General features: G+C 25.3%; 2 pseudogenes across 1 annotated transcript; one reads left to right on the top strand and one right to left on the bottom strand.

The window, feature by feature from the left end:
* Positions 1–925: 925 nt before the first annotated feature.
* LOC119570826 lies at positions 926–21,039 on the bottom strand (annotated as a pseudogene).
* On the top strand, positions 20,992–22,687 carry LOC119570827 (annotated as a pseudogene). Its single transcript, XR_005228471.1, has one exon. The product of XR_005228471.1 is annotated as a cytochrome c oxidase subunit 1-like (transcript).
* The last annotated feature ends 88 nt before the right edge of the window (positions 22,688–22,775 follow it).

Here is a 22,775-nt window from a genome sequence, read left to right on the forward strand (position 1 = left end):
AAACATCTCTATAATATTGATAATGTAAAGGTAATTCAATTGTAAAAAGTCGAATACGTCCATACAATTTCATAGTTTGTCCTTGCCATATAGATAACGATTTTGTTCATAAATTATTAAAAAAATAAAAGTTGATATTATATATCCAACTAATGTTGTATTAAATTAATACTACTATAGCGTGATCATGGAAAAAATTAATTGTTCTATAAGAGGAAAGCTCTATCTTGTAAACCTAAGTGACCTCATGTTGGCATAAGTTTTCTAAAAGAAGAAGATATTCTTCCTGGTAGGAGCTTAAATCCTATGCATCTATCTGCCATTTTAGAAATTAGTAATTAAAGGAATTTCTATATAACTATGATCTGCGGGTGGGAGATTATGCTGTCATTCAATCGAAGTAGGTAAAAATAAAGAAAATATAACTGGTCGAGCTACAGTTAGGCTTCTCATACAATTATAACAAAACCTAGTACTGCAATTAATGATACTGTAGACCCAATTGATGATATAACATTTCATGCTGTATAAGCATCTGGATAGTCTGAATAGCGTCGAGGCATACCATTAAGCCCTAAAAATGTTGAGGGAAAAATGTAATGTTTACCCCAATAAATATAACTAGAAGTGGATTTTTAATCATTTTGGTTCAGGGTTAACCGGTAAAAAGAGGAAATCAGTGGGCAAATACCTGCAAAAATACAATACGGCTCCTATTGAAAGAACATAGTGGAAGTGGGCTACTACATAATAAGTATCGTGCAAGATAATATCAATAGATATTAGCAAGGACAACTCCTGTTAGACCCCCACTGTAATAAAAATACAAACCCTAATGCCCAATTAAAGAAGGACTATAATCAATTGAGTACCGTGTAATGTTCCTAGTCAGCTGAAGATCTTAATACCCTCGGGACAGCAATAATTATTGTAGCAGATGTAAAGTAAGCACGAGTATCAACGTCTATACCTACAGTAAATATATGATGAGCTCATACTACAAATCCTAGAACACCAATGGCTAGTATAGCATAGATTATTCCTAATGTTCCAAAAGCTTCTTTTTTACCAGACTCTTGACTAATAATATGTGAGATTATCCCAAAAGCAGGAAGAATTAAAATATATACTTCAGGATGACCGAAAAATCAAAATAAATGTTGATATAAGACTGGGTCACCACCTCCTTGCTGGATCAAAGAAGGATGTATTTAATTACGATCTGTTAATAGTATAGTAATAGCTCCTGCTAGGACTGGTAAAGATAACAGTGGGAGTAGAGCTGTAATAAATACTGCTCAAACAAAAAGTGGTATTTCGGTCTATAGTTATCCCTGTAGATCGTATATTGATAACGGTCGTTATAAGTTTACAGCTCCTAAGATTGATGAGACCCCTGCTAATGTAATGAAAAAATACCTAGATCAACTGAAGCACCTGCGTGAGCAATTCTGGCTGATAAGAGGGTATACTGTTCATCCAGTTCCCACTCCTCTTTCGACTATACCTCTAGATAAAGTAAGTTAGCGAAGGGGGTAAAAGTCAAACTTATATTATTTATTCGGGGAATGCCATATCTGGAGCACCTAACATTAAAGGGACAAGCCAATTCCCGAAACCTCCAATTATAATAGGCAAACTATAAAGAAAATTATAACGAAAGCGTGAGCTGTAACTACTACATTGTAATTTGGTCATCTCCAATAAGGCTTCCTGGTTGACCTAATTCAGCACGAATAATAAGACTAAGGGCTGTACCTACTATTCCAGCTCAAGCTCCGAAAATAAAATATAGAGTTCCGATGTCTTTATGATTTGTAGAAAATAATCATCGTTGCGTTAGATAAAATGGCTGAGTTATAGGCGATAGACTGTAAATCTATGTACGGGTAAATAACCCTTTTATCATGGCTTTGTAGTGGAAATCAAACAAGACGTCAGACTGCAATTCTGAAGATGCGTGAAACGCCAGAGCTTAAAGGTTAAAGCTTAGGAGATTCTACTCCTCTTGACAGCTTTGAAGGCTATAAGTTTTGATAACTTAAAGCTTTTAGAATTACCATGAACAGATTAGGGGCAAGTAGACCAATAAGTTGATATACAATAATGAAGGTGTTAAGACGGATGTACTTATTATTTTTATACCCCATTTAGTACTAGGACTTGAAATTGTAAATGCTATTATAGCAATACGCAAGTAGTAAAATAGAGTCAGAAGGGCCGATATAAGAAGGACTATTAAAATAACAAATATATGGGAGAAATTATTTTCTTGAATGATAATCACTTGGGAATAAATCCTGTAAAGGAGGTAAACCCCCTATAGATAATAACGAGGAAAATATATTATTTTTATTTGCGGTGAGTGTGACGAATAGTTTATAATATGAGAAATATGGAAAGCTTCTTGAAAATTGAATAATATACAATTTGAGGTAGAAATAAAACAATAAACGAAAAGTATAATAATCAGTTCGTTTCTCTAATCAAGATAGCTGATATTATCCACGCTATATGATTAATAGAGGAATAAGCTATAATTTTTACGTAAAAAGTTTGGTTAATCCTCCGATTGCTCCTACTAACGCGGAAGAGATAATAGCTGCTGGAATAATGGGCAGATCATTTGAATATAATGTATATGATAATAAGAGAGAGGAGCAATTTTTTGATTGTTATTAAGATAATCACTTGAGGTCATTGTAATCCTTCTATAACTCTAGGGAATCAAAAATGAAATGGAGCTGCTCCTGATTTTAACAAAAGAGCCACTGTTATCAACATGATGGCTAGTTCATTAGATGATAATACAAAGAGGCGGATATAATAATAACCGAAGAACCTAACGCTTGAATTAAAAGTACTTTAGAGCGGCTTCTGAGGATATTTGATTATTTTTTGAAGAAATTAAAGGAATAAAAGATATTAGATTTAGTTCAAGTCCAATTCAAGCTCCGAATCAAGACGAAGAAGAAATGGAGAGAAGGTACCTAAAGAGAGAGAAGAAAAAAATAAGACTTGTGAAGAAGAAAGTAAAATTAAAAAGAGAGGGGTTAGACCCTCATAAATGGGTATGGCCCACGAGCTTACTTAGCTTATCTTTTTTGCTGTAAAAGATAAACTAATATTAAGATATACTCTGGTGTATATGCACACAAAGTTTTGATCTTTGGGGTATGGTGTTAATTCCATTGGTATAAAAAAGGGCATTTATGAAGGTAAGATTCATACTTACATGTTTTATCCTATCAAGATATCCTTTTCAGGCACTTCATTTTATATAAAAATTAATTATTAAATATAGTAAAGATTACTATATTTTTTTAAGTTGTATTAATTTAGATATTAGTGTAGTAAACTTTTGATAAGCTAAAAACTTAAATTTTTAATCTATAAAATTAATTAAATATTTTTAACCGCTTTTCACTTTTAAAAATTTTTTTTAAATTAAAAATATATATATTATATTAATTTTATCTGTATAAAAAAAGTGCTTCTTGAAAGGGTGAACTTTAATCTGCTAGAATTTAGTTTTTATATAAAAGACACTATTTTAATTTTAAAAAAAAATAAAATTACATATTACAAATGGGGTCTAATATTTTACTAGTCTATATTAATTATCTTTAAATACAATGTAAAGAGACATAAAATATTTACAAAATATTTTTTATCAGGGTCAAAAACATCTTTACTACGTCTAATCTTTATTTTTTTCATATAAAATAAATTTCCATACTTGTATTCAATAAAGTTTTTTTTAATTTAGATAGAAAAAGGGTTTTCTACATCAAAATTAATATATAATCAAAAACATATATATAATATCTTTTTAAAAATTTAAAATATTATTTTTAAAAAACAACTTATATTACTATATAATTTTTTGTTTTAAAAAATTTTAAACAAATTTTAAAAACCTTTTAAATAAATGTATATCCCCGGCGTTTTTTTAAAAAACGTCAGGGATTTTTGTTTTATTTTAAAAATAAATACTATTGTAATTTAAAAAGATGCTGTTAGTTTAAAATTTTTTAAATTTTGTAACTTTAAAATTTTATATTCCTTTTCATTTAATTTTAAATTAAGAATTATATAAAAAAGGGAGTTGAGGCCAGAAAAGATTCTAATTATAAAATGTTATAATTTTTAAGTTACCTCTTAAACATTCTTTATCTCAAAATTTTTTACATCTATTTTAAACTTTTTAGTGTTTCATTAATAAATGCTCTTATTTAAGTAAATTTTATCCTAGCTTGTTCTTTCATTTTTTTGGTTAATGGTACATTAATCTTAATGTTACAATAGGTTTTATTAAAAATAAAGGGTTTAAAAATTGTCTGAAAGTAGAGGTTTCTTTAAGAAATAAAATTTTCAGTACCTAATGCTAATCAATAAATGACGTTTTGAATTGGTAATCCCCAATTAAACCTGGTTAAATTTGTGCCAGCACCGCGGTTAGACTGAGAGGGAAAAAGAAAAAAAATTTGGTTAAAAACGTTTTTATTTATTAATTTTTTTCTTTTTAAACCTATATTAAAAAAGGGTGAAATCTTTTTTTTTTATAAATATAAAAAAAAAAGTTTTTAAACTTAATTGAAGCTGTTAAGATAAGGGGGTGAACCCGGATTAGTACCCCGTTACCTTTATTTGAATTATAATTCCTGGGTACTAAACAGTTTTATCTTGAAACTCAAGGTTGGCGGGAATTTGTCTATTTAGAGAACCTGTCCTATAATCGATAAACCCGAAAAACTTTTCTTTATTTTTTAAATTTTTACAGTTTGTATACCGTCATTATTAGGGAACTTTAATAAGATGTTTTGAGTTTTGAAATAGTTTAGCTAGTATATTAAACAAAGGGGCAGCTTATGTAAGGAAAGATGGGTTCAATATATTAAAATATACGAAATATAAAGGAATCTTTATTATTGAGGTGGATTTAAAAAAAAAAAATTTAACAAGACTTTTTTTTTTGCTCTAGGTTATTAAAAATCGCCCGTCGCTCTCGTCAATTTAAGCGAATAAAATCGTAACATGTAGGTTACTGGGAAAATGCCCCAGAAATTCAAGATGGGGCTTGAATAGTAACATCTCACTTTCTTTTTGAAGTTCTTGGCAAATCAGTGTATCTTTTAAAATTAAATCTTATTAATGCAAACATGGTTTTCTTATTTAAGAAGTAAGAAATTTTTTTTGAAATTATTTTTTTTGTAGAGGAATCGAAATATTTTTTAATAAATTAAGATTAAAATACTGTAAAGGAAAGATGAAATAATTTGAAAAATTATTAAAAAAAAAGTAAAGTTAAATTCTTGTACCTTGTTATTTGGGAAAATCAAAAAATTTATTTTTAAAGAAAACCCGAAAAAAAAAGACTTTATAAAAATATAGTTTTCGTATTAATAAATTATCAAATTTATACTAGTTGAAAAACTAATCGTTTTTTTTTATATCTGGTTATTGGGGAATTAAATTTTAATTTGATTTATTTTAGGAATCAAAACTTTAAATATAAAAAAATAGGAGGGAAAAGCTTCTTGTTCTAACATAGGGGTGTTTGTATTGAATAATTATTTTATTTTTTTAATTAGGCTTAAAACACTTAAATTTTAAAAAAGTTCTAGTTAAATTAATTTTTCTTTATCATTTAATAAAAATAATCTAACTTTTGGGACCAAAATTTTGTTAAAATAAAATACCTAAGTTATAAAGATTTTATTAGTAAAATACATTTTTTTTTAAAAATACATTAAAAAATGTATATATTTTTATTTTTTTTAGATATAATTAAAGGACTCGGCAAATACTAAATTTTGCCTGTTTATCAAAAAATGTCTATGATTTTATATAATCTACCTCCCCCCGAATTATTTTTTAAAGGGCCCCGGTTCTGACCCTGCGAAAGGGAGCATAAACATTAGTCTTTTTTAAATTTAAGGCTTGTATGAATGGTTTTGGACAAAAAATAAATCTTCTCATTTTTAATGTTGAAATTTAAATTTTAATGAAAAAGGTTTAAACTTTTAAGGGGACGTAAACCCAAAAAACTTAAATATTTGATTAAATTTTAAAATTTTTTTAGTAAACTTGTTTTAATTAATGTTTTTTTGCGTTGGGGGGACGGGGAAAATAATTAGTAAAATGTTCTTTAAAAAATTTTTTTAAAAAGTATAATTTAAAAAATTTGTCCTTTATTAAAAATTAAAAAATTAAATTACTTTAGGGATAACAGCGTAATCTTTTTTTGAGAGTCCCCCCATCGAAAAAAGGTTTGCGACCCCGTGTTAATTAAGTATCCTTTTAATGCACAGTTTAAAGGAAGGCTGTTCGACCTTTAAATCCTTACTGTTTGAGTTCAGACCGGCTGAGCCGGTCGGTTTTTTATCTCTTAATTTTATTATAAATCTTTGTACGAAAAGGATTAAATATTAAAATAAATTTTATTTATATGATTAAATTTTTAATTTATTTTTTTGCTTTGGGAATATGCATTGGGCTTAGGATCCAAAATGTGAGTAATTATCTACAAATATACTGTGATAACATTAAATTTTAGTTATTAATTTCTTATTATTAATCTTTTTGTTCTGTAGGGGTAGCATTTTTTTACTTTTTTCTGGAAAGTAAAATTTTAGGTTATTTCGATTTGTAAAGGTCCTAATAAATTGGTTTTATAGGTTTGTTACAACCTTTTTTCTGATGGTTAAGTTATTTACTAAAAAACAAAAACTTACCTTTTTTTTTCAAAAATTTTTTACCTTTTTTTTCTCTCCTGTTTTTTGTTTTTGTTTTTTTTTAATTGTCTGTTAGTAAAACCTTATGAACTGGGGTAATAAAAATTTACTATGTACTTATTTTTTTTTTTTTGTACTAAATAGGTGTTACACCACTATAAACTGGATGTCTTTTAATTCCAATATTCCCTTTTTAGGTAGATTTCGACAGTATTTAAAAAAATTTCATTGAAGTAAACTTGCTTTAATTTTATTTTCTTTTTTTTTTTTTAGTAGGGGGTTTTTTATTTAGCTTTTTGACTGACAAATGATGTTATTACTCTGTTTATTTTTTCCCCTATCTTTAAATTTGATTTTCCCCATGTTTACAGGACTAACGAACCCCTTTTGATTTCGCTGAGGGAAATCTGAACTCTTCTGTTTTAAAACTGAAAAAGAAGAGGTGGTTTTGCTTTAATCTTTAGCTGAATATGCAAAAATCTTTTTTTTATAATTTATTCTCTTTAATTTTTTTTAGGGGGATTTTTAAACAGTCCCCCTTTTTATTTTCTTAAACTTGTAATGGTCGCTTTTGCTTTTTTTTGAGTCCGGGTACCTTTCCACGTTTTTCCCTATGATAACTTATATATTTTTGGGTTAAAAAAATTTTTACCTGTTGCTCTAAATTTTTGTATTTTTTTATAGGGGGAAAAACTTTTGTTTCATTTGTTTTTATAACTTTTTTTAAATTTTTAGAAAAGTTTTTAGAGGATTCGAACCTCTATTTCGAGCTTTCAAAAAAACGTGCTTTTCCCACAGCCAAAAAAACTAATCTAGTATCACCCTCATTAAATGTAAGTGGGTTAATATATATAAGAAAATAAAGAAAATCAGGTCTGACCGTAAATTTCATAAGGGCTTTAACGGGGCCCGGGCCCCCAAACCAAATTAATAAAAACAAAAACTTCTAAAGATCAAAATATAATTATTTAAAGGGTAAAACGTTTCTTCGAAATTTTGCTACTGGGGAAAAAAGGGAAGATTAATAAAAAAGAGGATAGATATTACAAGGCAATCACCTCCTAAATTTTTAGGAATTGATCGTAAAATAGATAATGCAAATAAAAAAATCACTCCGGTTGAAAAGGGGGGGGTAAAAAGGGATTGGCGGGGAAAAAGTTGTCTGGATCTCCCAAAAAATAAGGGTTTAAAAATGTTAATAGAAAAAAAGTCCTGCTAGCATTCGTAAAACCGTAATATCTTTTAAAAGTAAATAAGATAAAAGGTACTTTGTTCTAATACTAAAAATTCCTAGCGGATTTTTAGATCCCGTTTGATGAAAAAAGATATGAATAATGTTGCTGCTGCTACGATAAAAAGGGGAAAAAAAAATGAAAAATGAAGAATCGAGTTAAATTTTCATTATCGACTGCAAAAACCCCTCAATTCATTGTACAAGATCTGTACCCAAAATATGGAATCTGAAAAAAAATTCGATTCAGTGGGTCCCCAATGATATTTGTCCTCAAGGTAACACATTCCTAAGAAAGGGAGTCGCTATAACAGTAGAAAAATAATACACCTAGATCACATGTATATATAAAAAAAGATCCTAAAAAATCCTCTCCGGTATGTATATACAGACAAAAAAAGAAAAAACGCTCCCTTAGCATGTAACGTTCGGGAAGTCACCTAAATTTCATCTCCAAAAAATTTGGGTACACTAGAGAATGCTAGGTCCATGAGCAGTAATGTATAGCTAAAAAAAAATCCATAACGATTTGAATAACTAAGCATAAAACCCAAAGGAGAGAACCAAAATTTCACAAAATTTTTAAATGTTAGCTGGGGCTGGAGGTCAAAAACACTCCATTTAAAATTTTAAAAAAGGGTGTGATTTACGATTTGGGTTTTTCATTAATTAGGTGAGGTAGTTCGTAAAGGGCCAAAAAAAATTTATAATTTTTTACTACACGATTAATGTTAATAACAAAAATAATACAAAAAAAAAGGAGGGGGGTAAAAATTAAATTTTAAATAATCTTAATAATATAGGGGTTGAAGAAAAAGGTCTTAATGTGATGTTTTTTGGGAAGAGGGTTTTACTAAAAATGGATCTATAAATATTTTGTAAACTTCTGAAAACTTTATTAAAATACTAAAAAGTAAAGAGGTAGAAAAAACTAAAGGACCATTAGAAACTAAGGATGCACATAAAAAAAAGAATAAAATTGCCCTAGGAAAATAATAAATAAAATATAGGAAAAAAAAAGAATTTATTGATAAACCCTGTAACACAGATTTTTTACAGTTTAATTTTGAATATAAGCCCATAGCAAGGGAAAGTAAACGTGAAAAATAAAAGATAAATAATAATTTTGGTGAAAATATAAAAATAAATGAAATACAGAGAAAAAGTTTAAAATTAAAAGTTATTTTTGGGGGGAAATGATAAAGAGGCAAATCTTTTCTCTGATCTTTTAAGAAGATTTAAAATTCAAATTCTGATTTCAAGACCAGTGTTTTATTTAAACTATTAAACTAAAGTTAATTCTTAATTTTTTTTTTACATTTTTCCTATAGTAAGTATTATGTGGTTTATGAGTTTTTGTTTCTAAAAGTAAACATTTTAAAAACGTTATTGATTTGGAATTTATCTAAACATTTTTTTTAATTTTTAAAATTACATTTTCTAATTAGGTCAAAAGTTCTTTGTATTATTTTTTTAACTTTTTCAGCTTGTGAGGGTGCTTAGGACTACTCTTTTTTGTTCTGTAGTCCGTACACATGGTAACGATTTCTTTAGAAGATTCAGAGTATTAAAAATGTTAAAATTCTTATTATCTTGTATTATATTGATACTGCCGGTAAAACTGATCTGTTCAAGTTCTTTTTTATTCTTTCTTTCTTATAATTATTTATTGTCACATGATTTTTACAATTATATAAATAGGGGGATGTTTCGAGTTGATTCTTTGGGTTATATCTTAATCTTATTAAATTTTTGGATTCTGCCTTGTTGTTTGCTAAGACAAAAAATTTTAAAAAAAATAATTATCCCTCCTTTTTTAAATGGTTTAAAATTTTTTCTTTTTTTTTTTTTATTATAAATTTTTTTAGTTAATGATTATTTGTTGTTTTATATCGTTTTGAAGATCTTTAATTCCCACTTTATTTTTTATTTTAGGGTTTAGGGGTTTTCAGCCCCAAAGACTGAGGCTGGGGGAATATGTTATTTTATACTCTATTTGCTTCATTCCTCTTTTACTATCTTTAATTTTTTATATAAAATAAAAGGTAGCTTAACTTTTGGGTTTAGTAGAAAATGTGAGGGAAAAGGTTTTTATCTCCTTTTATGATAGTGGTAACTGTTTTTTTCCCCTTTTTTTGTAAAAATTTCCCATATTTTTTAGTTTTTTTTTACTACCAAAAGCTTTAGAAGCACCGTTTTCGGGTTCAAAAATTTCTGGCAGGCGGTTTTTTTTTTAAAACTAAGGTTATGGATTGATTCGGTATTATTTTTTTTTGGGGAAGCAACAAAGTAATCTTGATTGGAATTGAATTGTTTAGTAGAGGGGTATAGTAAGTCTATATGTTTACGTCAAGTAGATATAAAAGGGTTTAAAAAATTTTCTTTTTCTTCTGTACCCCATAAGGCCTGTTTTTCGGGCCCCTTTTATATTTTTTTTTTGAGGTTTAAATGGGGCGTTAGTTATAATTGGTCAGGTTTATGTTCTTCTGTTTATTCCCGTTTTTGGGTAAATTGGGGTTTTTGAGCGGTAGGGAGTCGAAGATTATTAATTTTAAAGGATTAATAAAAATTTTTTACTGAATAGCATTGTGATGATTCCTTTTTAAGCAGGGAAAAGGGGTGCTCCTCCTACTCTAAATCTTTAGGTGAAAATTGATTAAAATTTTTAGGTTATCATAAGAAAGGTAAAATATTTTCATTTCTTTTTTATCTTTTTTTAGATTTTTGTTTTTTACTTTATAAATTTTCTTAAAACAAATGGTAATACTACGAGCTTTTATTTTCAGTTGCCCGGAAAAGGGTTCGAGAATATTTGATCCTAAAACTTACATTGGTTTCCTTAAAAGCTTTAATTTTTTAAAAAAAAGAGTGCTTTGTGTTTTTTTATAAAATTTTAAAAAGTTTAAGTAAAAAGTTTGGTTTTTGGGACAAAAATTTTTGAATTTATTTCATTTTAAAACGTGGTATAATAGTTTCTTTTTTATTTTTCCCAATATTATTTCTTTTTAGAGGTTGCTCGGTTTTTTTAGTACTTTCTCTAATTTTTTTTAGAAAAGGAAAAACTTGTTTATTGAAAGAAATTATTACTTTAAATTTAGCTCTGTTTTTTATAAATTTAATTTTAGATTGAAATCTTTTTTTATTTTTTGTTTTGAATATTTTTTTTTCTAATATTATATTTTAGAGGGGAATATATGTCTGGTGATAATAAAATAAAACGATTTATATACCTAGTATTAGCTTTTGTTTTATCTATAGGTTTCTTAATTATTAGTCCTAATTTTTTTAGAATTCTTCAGGGTGAGATGGTCAAGGGCTAGTTTCATATGTCTTGGGTTTTTATTTTCAAAATGAAAAATCAGCTAAACTGGGAATTAAATGCTCCTTTCTAAACGAGTAGGAGATTAGCCCTTTTTTTTTATCCATTTTTTTTATTTTTTTGTTACGGTGGTGAAATTTCTTATTTTTTTGTGAAATATATCCTGTTAAAAATTTAAAACTTTTATGTAATTTGTAATTCTAGCTGCTATAAAAAAGAGACACAAAATTTTTTTTCACTTGATTTCCGCGCTATAGCAGCTCCTACCCTTTTCTGCCTTATTCATTCTCTACTTTATTACAGCCGGGGTAATTTTATTTTTCGTTTTAGCCCCCCTTTAGAAGGGCGTTTTTTTTCAAAAAATATTTTTTATTTTGTCAGTTTAACTATATTTTTGCTGGGCTGGAGCTAACTTTGAGTATGATTTAAAAAAAATTTTTGCTTTATCACCTTTAAATCAATTGGGTTTTATAAAAAGAATTTTACGTTGGTTTTTGCGATCTTTTCCTTCTTTCATTTTTAGCACATGCTTTTTTCAAAACCTTTTTTTATATGTCAGGTTCTAATTCATAGTGTTAAAGAATACAAATATTCGGGTAATAGGAGGGTTAGTTTAAAAAAGAAAAAAAAAAAAAAAAGAGGGGGGGTTTTTTTTTTTTTCAAAATTAAAAAAAAATTTAAAAAAATATTTTTTTTTTAAAAGGAGGGAATTTATAAAAGTTTTTTTTTAAAAGATATTTAAATAGGAAAAATTTTAAAAAAGGAAAAATAAAATTTTTTTTTTAAAAAAAATTTTTTTAAAAAAAAAACCCCAAAGAAAATTTTTTTAAAAAAAAAGAAAAAATAAATAAATAAATTTAAAAAAATTAAAAAAAAAACCAAAAAAAAAAAAAATAAGAAAAAAATTTTTAAATTAACCTTTTTATTTTTCGTATTTTGAATTCTTTAACATAATTTTAATTTTATGAACTGCAAAATAATTTAAAAGTTTTTTATTTTAAACATGTTTTGGTTTAAAAAAAGAAAGAAAAAATTGTTTTTTTTCCCAAATAAAAATATAAACAATTTACCCCTTTGAAAAAATTTAATTTTTTTATCTCCATTCCTTTTTTTTGAATTTTTTTCCTACATATTAAAATTTTTTTTTAATAAACCCTTTTGGGCAAAACAAATAATGAATTTTTTGGGTTTTTTAAATTTTTTAATGACTAAAGGGCCAAACGATAAATTTTTAAAAAAAAAGCTCCCCCCCGGGTTTTTCAACCCGAAAAGGGAAAAAAAAGGGGAAAACCTGTTTAAGAAATAAAAATTTAAAAATTTAAAAAAAAAACCAAGTTTTTTAAAAAGGTAATTCTTACATAATTTAAAAAAAACCAATTTAAAAAAAAAAAAAAAGAAAAAAAAACACATCTCCACTTTAAAAAGGGGTTTTTTGCATTATTTTTTTTTATAAAAAAACAAGAATTATAAATTTTCTAAATACCCCGAAAAACTAAATTAAAAATTAAAAATAATATTGCCTAATTTTACAAAACTTTTTTTTAAAAAATTTTTTTATTTTTTAAAAAAATTTTTTTTCTAAAAATAAAAAAGGAATAAATATAAAAACTAAAAAAAAAAGGGTTTAAAAATTAAATTAAAAAAATTTTTAAAATTTAAAATTAAAATTCTAAAAAAAATAAAAAGGTTGTTTTTTTCAAAAAGGAAAAATAACCCAAAACCACAAAACTCCCAAAAAAAATAATTTTCAATAAAAAAACTATTTATCCCGTTTAAATGAATTCATTTCCTTTTCTGGAACCACAAAAGTTTTAAAAAAAAATTTAAAATTTTAAATAAAAAGGCACTTCTTTTTAAAACTTTTAAAAAAAAAAGGAAAAAAAAAATTAAATAATTTAGAAAACAAATTTTCCCCCTTACCGAAAGAACTTTTTAAAATTAACCTTGAATTTCCATTTTCTTAAAAAAATTAAAAAAGTTTTTAATAAAAACCCCAAAAAAAGTAAATAAAGAAATTTTCTTCCTTTTTTAAATCTTAATTTTAACCCAATTTTTGGAATTTAAAAAGGAAAGCGGGGTTCCGTTAAAAAATCTCCTGCAAAAATTTTAAAAAGGAAAAAAATTTATTAAACCTTTAAAAAAAAATTTGGTTTTTATGCAAAAAAACAATTTAAAAAGGGAATACCAAAAAAAATTTAAAGACCAATTTAAAGGGTAAAACCATTTTCCCTCTAAAACCAAAAATTTCGACCTATAAAAAACCAAGGCTTGGGAAAAATCCCCTTTAAACCTTTAATTTTTAAAAGGAACTATAGATTTATTCAGGGTTAAATTTTTTAATTACAACCAAATTTCCCTTTTAAACTTTCCCTTTTAAAAATTTTCAAAACTAACCCTTATTTTTTTATAAAACCTGAATTTTAACCCCAAAAAAAAAAGTTTTTCCTTTTTAAAACCTTTTGGAAAATAAAAAAATTAAAAAAAAAAAATTTTTAAATAAAAGAAAACCATTTTCCCCATTTAAAAAGGGAATAAATTTTTCCAATTTTCTACTTTTTTTTTAAATTAACACCTTTTTTTTTTAAAATTAAAGATATAAAAAGAGGGATTTACAAATTAATAAAACATTAAAAAGCCTTGTGGGGTTTCCCTTTTTTTTTTCAAAATTTTAAAAATTTTTTTTCTCCCCTTTTATTTTCCAAAATTAAAACTTAACGGGAAAAGGTTTTTATTTAAAAAAAAAAATTTCCCTTTTTAAAAATAAATCCTTTTTTTTATCCCTTTTAAACCCCTTTTTTCCCGAAAAAACCCAAAGCTAAACCCCAAAAACTATAAGATTAAATAAACCCAAAGAAAACCTTTCCAAAAATCCCAAATTTTAAATTTTGTAAAAAATTTTAGGTACTAAATAATTTTAAAAGAAAAGTTTTAAAAAAAAATTTTTCACCCCTCATTTTTTAATTTAAAAATTTAGATTTTAAGAGGTTTTTTTCTCTAATTTCCCTTTTTGTGAGGACTAAAATATTTAAAACTTCCAAAAATTAAATAAAAATTTAAAAAAAATTTTTAAAATTTTATTACCTTTATTAAAAATAATTTTAAATTTTTTTTTAAAAAATAAACCAAAAAAACCCCTTTTTTGTGTTTGAAAACCCTAAAAACCCTTCCCCTTTCCTTTTTCCCTAAAAATTAAAAAAAAGTTTTAATTTTTTTAAATAAAAACCAAATCAAATTAATTTTTCTTTTTAACATAGAAAAAGAGGTTCCCTTTATATTTAAATTCCCCAAAAATAAATTTTAAATTTAAAATCGATTTCATTTAAAATATTAAATAAAAAAGAAATTTCATTTTTTTTATTTTTTAAACCTTTACTTAAATTTAAACCAAAAAAACTTTTAATTAAATAAAATTAAAAACTTTAAACCCCGGGGTTTAAAAAAATTCTTTTTGTTTTTATATTTTTTAATTTAAAAAAATTTTTTTATTTAAAAAAAGTTAAATTTTTACTTTAAAAAAAACTTTAAATTTTCTCCCTTTTACTTTAAAAGTTATTTTAAATTAATAAATTCCCATAAATATTTTAAATAACCCAAAAAAATTTTTTTTTTTTCCCAAAAAAAAATTTTAAAATTAAAAAAAAGTTTTTTCTTACCCCAAAATTTTTTAATCTTTTATTAACTTTTTTTTTTACCCTCAAATTTTTTTTTAAAATTATAAATTTGGTTTTAACTTATCAATAAAAAACTTTTTTTGGTTTTTTTAATATTTTTAATTAATTAACAACCCCAATTTTGAAATTTCCATTTTTTTTTAAAATTTTAAAAAGGGTTTTTTATTAAAGAAATTTAAACCTTTAAAAAAATTTTTTCTCCCTTTTATTTAGTTATAATTTTACCTTTACTTTAAATTATTTTATTTTTATACATTTTAAATTAAAACTATTTTAGATTTAAAATTTATGGGAAAAAATTTAAAAAATTAAAGCTTTCTTTTTATTTTTGTTTCCTCCCGGGGGTTTTTTTTTTTTTTGTTATTTAAAAGTTACTGGGTTTTTTTTCTTCATATTTAGGGGCCCGCCTTCTTGGGTAAATTTTTGAGGAAAATTGGGAAACCAACGTAAAATTTTTTTTTTCCCCTTTTTTAAATGGACAAAATTTTTTTTTTAAATAAATTTTAAAATGGTTTCACTTAAAATTTAACTGCTTAATTTTTTTTTAAAAACCCCCTTTGGGGGCAAAACAATTAATTTATATTCCCTTATTTAAAGGACTAACAAAAAGGGTGGTTTTTTGTAAGTTAACAAAAGATTTTCTTTTTTTTTTAAAAATTTAAAAAATTACTGGGTTTCCCATATTTTAAAAGGAATTTTCTAATTAACATTTTTAACCCTATTTTTTAAAAATAAAATTTATTTCCCCCCATCCATTGACCCCTTATATTAAACCGGATGTATTTTTTTTTTGCAAAAATCTATTTTTACATCAATTTTTAATAAAATTTGGATTTTTAGCCTTTGTAATATCTATTATTTTATTATCTTTCCTTTTTCCCTTAAAAATTTCGAAAATTAAAATTTTTTAATCAATTAATTTTTGACATTTAAGTTTTTTCCTTTTTTTTAATTTTCAGGCCCTTTAAACCTTAGAAAAACTTCAAACCGCTTTTTTTATTTCTCTTAAAAAATTATTTAACCATTAATTAATATATAAATATAAATTTATTTATTTGGTGAAAAAACACGTTTTTTAAACTAATAATTCAATCCTAAAAACTTTTTTTTAAAAATTACATTTAAATAAACAATGAAACAAATTTTTTTTTACCCTTAAAAAATAAAATAATTTAGAAACAGGTTTTTTTAAGAAAATTTTTAAGTTACTAACAAAAAAAGGTAAAAAAAGCAAAAGGGAAAATTTCATTTTTAAGAATAAAAATATTAATCCCTCCAAAAAATAAAAATTATTTTAAAAGATTTTTAAAAATTTTAGTATAAATTAAACCAAAAACTCTTTTATTCGTATAAACCCAATACACAGATTTCCCCCCCGGGAAATAAAAGGGGGGATTATTCTCTGCTAAACAACCAAATCAAATTAAAAAGATAGGGGAAAAAAATAAATTTAATAACACTTGGTAACTCTAAAATAACTAAACAAAAAACCCCTACTAAAAATAAAAATAAAATTTTAAAAAATCTTACTTCAAAAATTTTTTTAATCTCGAATCTCCTAAAAAATTTTTGGAATTTTGAAGACATGCTCTTTATAGTGGTGTATAAACCCCATTGTAAAACATAAAAAAAAATAAAATAAAAGTTTATTCCCCCATTCATAATATTACTAATCAAAATTAAAAAACAATTTAAAAAAAAGGAAGAAAATAAGTAAAAATTTGAACCGGTAAAATTTTGTTCTTTTAAAAAAAACTTTAAAAATAGAAAAGGTTTCAAACCTTAAAAACCAACTTTTTAGGATTTAAATCAATATAACCTAAAATTTTATTCCTAAAACTGCTACCCCACAGAACCAAAAATTAATAATAAATTAAAAACAAAAATGTTTCACATATTATTGTAATTATACTAATTATTGGGAAAACCAGAAAAATTTAAAGCAACAATAATTAAAATTAATATAAAATAAAAAATTTTAAAATTAATCCCTTTTTCTAAAATGTTTAATAAAATTTAAGAGTAGAAAGCCCCTCACCCGGGCTCCAAAAGTTTTAAAAATTTTAATCAAACAACCTTTCCTTTTTATTGATTTAAGGATCCTTTAATTCAAATGGGTGAAATTCTTTCATAGGTTAAAGGTTACGTTTACCCTAAAACTTAAACCCTTTTAACTTTTAAAAAAGGGGTCTTTTTTTAATTTTAAAAACTTTTTAATAAAAAATTTGCATTCTAAATTAATTCCCTGCCCCACCAAAAACAAATTAAAATAAGTATACTAAAATTTTTAATTTTTAATCAAATTTTAATTTTTAATTTTTAGGGCTTATCTCCCTTAATATTTTAAGCTTTTCATTTAAAATTTTGTTTTTAATATTTTTAACGGGGAAATTATTTTTTAAATTCATCAGCCCTTCATAAAAGCTAGATGCTACCTCCACTGTAAAACCGGCCCTTTAAAATAATTTGGGCCTAAACTTTTTAAACCTCATATAGAATTTTTTTTTAAAAAACAAAAAATTTTGCCATTTTAAATTTTATCTAAAAAAATTTATTTTATTTATTTATTTTTAACAAAATTTTTAAAAAATCTTTAAAATTTTTTTTTTTAACAAAATATTGCATACAATTTTAAACATTTTTTAAAATTAAAAGAAAAAATTTATTAACTGAACTTTTTTAATTGCTGTTTTTTTGCTTTAATAAATTTATTCTTTACTAAAAACCTATGTTTGAAACCCAAAAACTTTTCCCCCCCTTTTTATTAAAATTTAAAAACTTTTGATTACCTAAAATTTTTTAAATTTAAATTACCCTACCCAGATATAAAAACGTTAATTTCCCTTAGTATAAATTTGATTTTTCATTATACAAAATTTAAATTTTATAAAAGTTTTTTTCTTTGGGAAATTTTTTTAAAAAAAATTATTTTATTTTCCTAATTTTAACGGGACAAGAATTTAATTTCTTTTTATTATCATTTTTTTCAAAATTTTTATTCCCTTTACGTCAACTATTAATTTTTAAAAAAATTTTGTTATCCAAAAAAAATTTTAAAAATTTTCTATTTTTAATTAAAAAACCTTTTCATTTAAATTTTTAATTTAAGATAACTGTTTGACAATGCCCAAATATTTTTTAACTATTAAAACCCTTAATTTTAGAAAAAATTTCCAGTACCCTCATTTACATTATTTTAAATTGCAAGGCCATTTTAATAACCTAAAAAATAAGGGGTTTTTTAAAATCCCTTTTTTTTTTTTCCACCTTCAAAAAAGATTCCTTTTTTTTTTCTATATTTTTATATTGTAAATTCTTCCTTTTTTTAAGTGCACCTTTAAATCTAGTAAATATTTTCAAAAACTCTCTCTTTTTAATTACCAAAAACTTACAAAATTTATTAAAAATAAAAGTAAGAACGTGTTTTATCGAATAGGAAAGGTTTCCTCTAATAACTAAATTCCCCAAAAATTTTATTTTCAAGAAAAAAACTGTTTTCCCATAAAAAATTCAAAAAAAGGAACGGGGAAAATCCCTTTTCACCCATTAACCTTATTAAGAAAAATTTTATTTTTTTAATCAAAAACACACCCTTTAATTTAAAAAGGCTTTAAAAAAAAATTAAAAAATAATTTTTTAAAATTTCCTTTCATTTTACTCTCATCTAAAAAGCGGCTTTCTGCCAAATTTTAACCAGGATAAATTGGATTAAATTCTAAACCCTTATTGTTTCATTAAATAGAATTTTTTTCAAAACCCCCTCTTAGAAATTTTAAAATTTAACCTTATTTTAAAAAAATTTGAACTTTTTTTTAATTACCTTAAAAAAAAAAAGAACAAGCTAGGATAAAACTTTACTTAAAAAAAAGAATTTCCTGTAAATAAAGTATAAATAGAGAAAAAAAAAAATATAAAAAAGAGAGAGGTAAATTTAAAATTCTAAATTTTTTTTATAATTAAAGCTCTTTTCCCTCAAATTACCTTTTTTATATAATTTCTTAGTTTAATTTAAAAATGCAAATAAAACAAAGTTTTAAAAATTTAACATAATTTTAAATAAAACAGATTATTTATAATTACTAATATACTTTTTTTTAATAAAAACCAAAAAAAAAAAACCCTCGAGATTTTAAGAACGCTTCGGTGAAAAAACATTAGTTAAAATTTAAAACTTTTTAAATTTTATTTAAAAAAAAAATAAATTTATAGGAAATAAAGTTGTTTTATTAAAATAACTTTTAAAATTTTAAAAAGAAAATTATTTTATTTGTTAATTTAAAATTTTAATGTAAGAAAAATTTTTCTTCTAAATTTAAATATAAATTTATTTAATTTAAATTATGGAAAAATTTATTTATTTAAAATAAAATTTAACTATTAAAGAAAGTTCTTTGACCTATAAATATTAAAATATTTATGTCCTTCATTGAAAAAATTTTATTTTAGCTAAAATATTTTAGTCCCGTAATTTTTTTTTATTTTTTTTAAAAAAATAGTTTTCTTTTAAATTAAATTCTAAAAATTAAATTTCATTTAAAAAACTTTTTTTTTATAAAAAAAATTTTTTTATAATTTTATTTTAATTAAAAAAATTTTTAAAGTAAATTCGGTTTTTTAAATATTTTTTAATAAAGTTTAAAATTAAAATTTTTTGCCTAAACAAAATTTATAATAATACAAATTTAAACAAAACTTAAAAATATTAATTTTCCCATATTTTAAAAATTTTAATTTTTATAAATAAGTTGAAAAAGGGTTATCTTAATAGGATAAAACATGTAAGTATGAATCTTACCTTCATTAAATGCCCTTTTTTTATACCCAATGGAATTAACACCATTACCCCAAAGATCAAAACTTTGTGTGCACTATACACCAGAGTATATCTTTAATATTAGTTTATTCTTTTTACAGCAAAAAAGATAAGCTAAGTAAGCTCGTGGGCTCATACCCCATTTATGAGGGTCTAACCCCCTCTCTTTTTAATTTTACTTTCTTCTTCACAAGTCTTATTTTTTTCTTCTCTCTCTTTAGGTACCCTTCTCTCCATTTCTTCTTCGTCTTGATTCGGAGCTTGAATTGGACTTGAACTAAATCTAATATCTTTTATTCCTTTAATTTCTTCAAAAAATAATCAATATTCCTCAGAAGCCGCTCTAAAGTACTTTTTAATTCAAGCGTTAGGTTCTTCGGTTATTATTATATCCGCCTCTTTTGTATTATCATCTAATGAACTAGCCATCATGTTGATAACAGTGGCTCTTTTGTTAAAATCAGGAGCAGCTCCATTTCATTTTTGATTCCCTAGAGTTATAGAAGGATTACAATGACCTCAAGTGATTATCTTAATAACAATTCAAAAAATTGCTCCTCTCTCTTTATTATCATATACATTATATTCAAATGATCTGCCCATTATTCCAGCAGCTATTATCTCTTCCGCGTTAGTAGGAGCAATCGGAGGGATTAACCAAACTTTTTTACGTAAAATTATAGCTTATTCCTCTATTAATCATATAGCGTGGATAATATCAGCTATCTTGATTAGAGAAACGAACTGATTATTATACTTTTCGTTTTATTGTTTTATTTCTACCTCAATTGTTATATTATTCAATTTTCAAGAAGCTTTCCATATTTCTCATATTATAAACTATTCGTCACACTCACCGCAAATAAAAATAATTATATTTTCCTCGTTATTATCTATAGGGGGTTTACCTCCCTTTACAGGATTTATTCCCAAGTGATTTATCATTCAAGAAATAATTTCCTCCCATATATTTGTTATTTTAATAGTCCTTCTTATATCGGCCCTTCTGACTCTATTTTACTACTTGCGTATTGCTATAATAGCATTTACAATTTCAAGTCCTAGTACTAAATGGGGTATAAAAATAATAAGTACATCCGTCTTAACACCTTCATTATTGTATATCAACTTATTTGGTCTACTTGCCCCTAATCTGTTCATGGTAATTCTATAAAGCTTTAAGTTATCAAAACTTATAGCCTTCAAAGCTGTCAAGAGGAGTAGAATCTCCTAAGCTTTAACCTTTTAAGCTCTGGCGTTTCACGCATCTTCAGAATTGCAGTCTGACGTCTTGTTTGATTTCCACTACAAAGCCATGATAAAAGGGTTATTTACCCGTACATAGATTTACAGTCTATCGCCTATAACTCAGCCATTTTATCTAACGCAACGATGATTATTTTCTACAAATCATAAAGACATCGGAACTCTATATTTTATTTTCGGAGCTTGAGCTGGAATAGTAGGTACAGCCCTTAGTCTTATTATTCGTGCTGAATTAGGTCAACCAGGAAGCCTTATTGGAGATGACCAAATTTACAATGTAGTAGTTACAGCTCACGCTTTCGTTATAATTTTCTTTATAGTTATGCCTATTATAATTGGAGGTTTCGGGAATTGGCTTGTCCCTTTAATGTTAGGTGCTCCAGATATGGCATTTCCCGAATAAATAATATAAGTTTCTGACTTTTACCCCCTTCGCTAACTTTACTTTTATCTAGAGGTATAGTCGAAAGAGGAGTGGGAACTGGATGAACAGTATACCCTCCTTTATCAGCCAGAATTGCTCACGCAGGTGCTTCAGTTGATCTAGGTATTTTTTCATTACATTTAGCAGGGGTCTCATCAATCTTAGGAGCTGTAAACTTTATAACGACCGTTATCAATATACGATCTACAGGGATAACTATAGACCGAATACCACTTTTTGTTTGAGCAGTATTTATTACAGCTCTACTCCTACTGTTATCTTTACCAGTCCTAGCAGGAGCTATTACTATACTATTAACAGATCGTAATTTAAATACATCCTTCTTTGATCCAGCAGGAGGTGGTGACCCAGTCTTATATCAACATTTATTTTGATTTTTCGGTCATCCTGAAGTATATATTTTAATTCTTCCTGCTTTTGGGATAATCTCACATATTATTAGTCAAGAGTCTGGTAAAAAGAAGCTTTTGGAACATTAGGAATAATCTATGCTATACTAGCCATTGGTGTTCTAGGATTTGTAGTATGAGCTCATCATATATTTACTGTAGGTATAGACGTTGATACTCGTGCTTACTTTACATCTGCTACGATAATTATTGCTGTCCCGACGGGTATTAAGATCTTCAGCTGACTAGGAACATTACACGGTACTCAATTGAATTATAGTCCTTCTTTAATTTGGGCATTAGGGTTTGTATTTTTATTTACAGTTGGGGGTCTAACAGGAGTTGTCCTTGCTAATTCATCTATTGATATTATCTTGCACGATACTTATTATGTAGTAGCCCACTTCCACTATGTTCTTTCAATAGGAGCCGTATTTGGTATTTTTGCAGGTATTGCCCACTGATTTCCTCTTTTTACCGGTTTAACCCTGAACCCAAAATGATTAAAAATCCACTTTCTAGTTATATTTATTGGGGTAAACATTACATTTTTCCCTCAACATTTTTTAGGGCTTAATGGTATGCCTCGACGCTATTCAGATTATCCAGACGCCTACACAGCATGAAATGTTATATCATCTATTGGATCTACAGTATCATTAATTGCAGTACTAGGTTTTGTTATAATTGTATGAGAAGCCTTAACTGTAGCTCGACCAGTTATATTTTCTTTATTTTTACCTACTTCGATTGAATGACAGCATAATCTCCCACCCGCAGATCATAGTTATATAGAAATTCCTTTAATTACTAATTTCTAAAATGGCAGATAGATGCATAGGATTTAAGCTCCTACCAGGAAGAATATCTTCTTCTTTTAGAAAACTTATGCCAACATGAGGTC

This window comes from Penaeus monodon, unplaced genomic scaffold (assembly GCF_015228065.2).
Source record: "Penaeus monodon isolate SGIC_2016 unplaced genomic scaffold, NSTDA_Pmon_1 PmonScaffold_4056, whole genome shotgun sequence".
In the NCBI taxonomy this organism is placed as follows: domain Eukaryota; kingdom Metazoa; phylum Arthropoda; class Malacostraca; order Decapoda; family Penaeidae; genus Penaeus; species Penaeus monodon.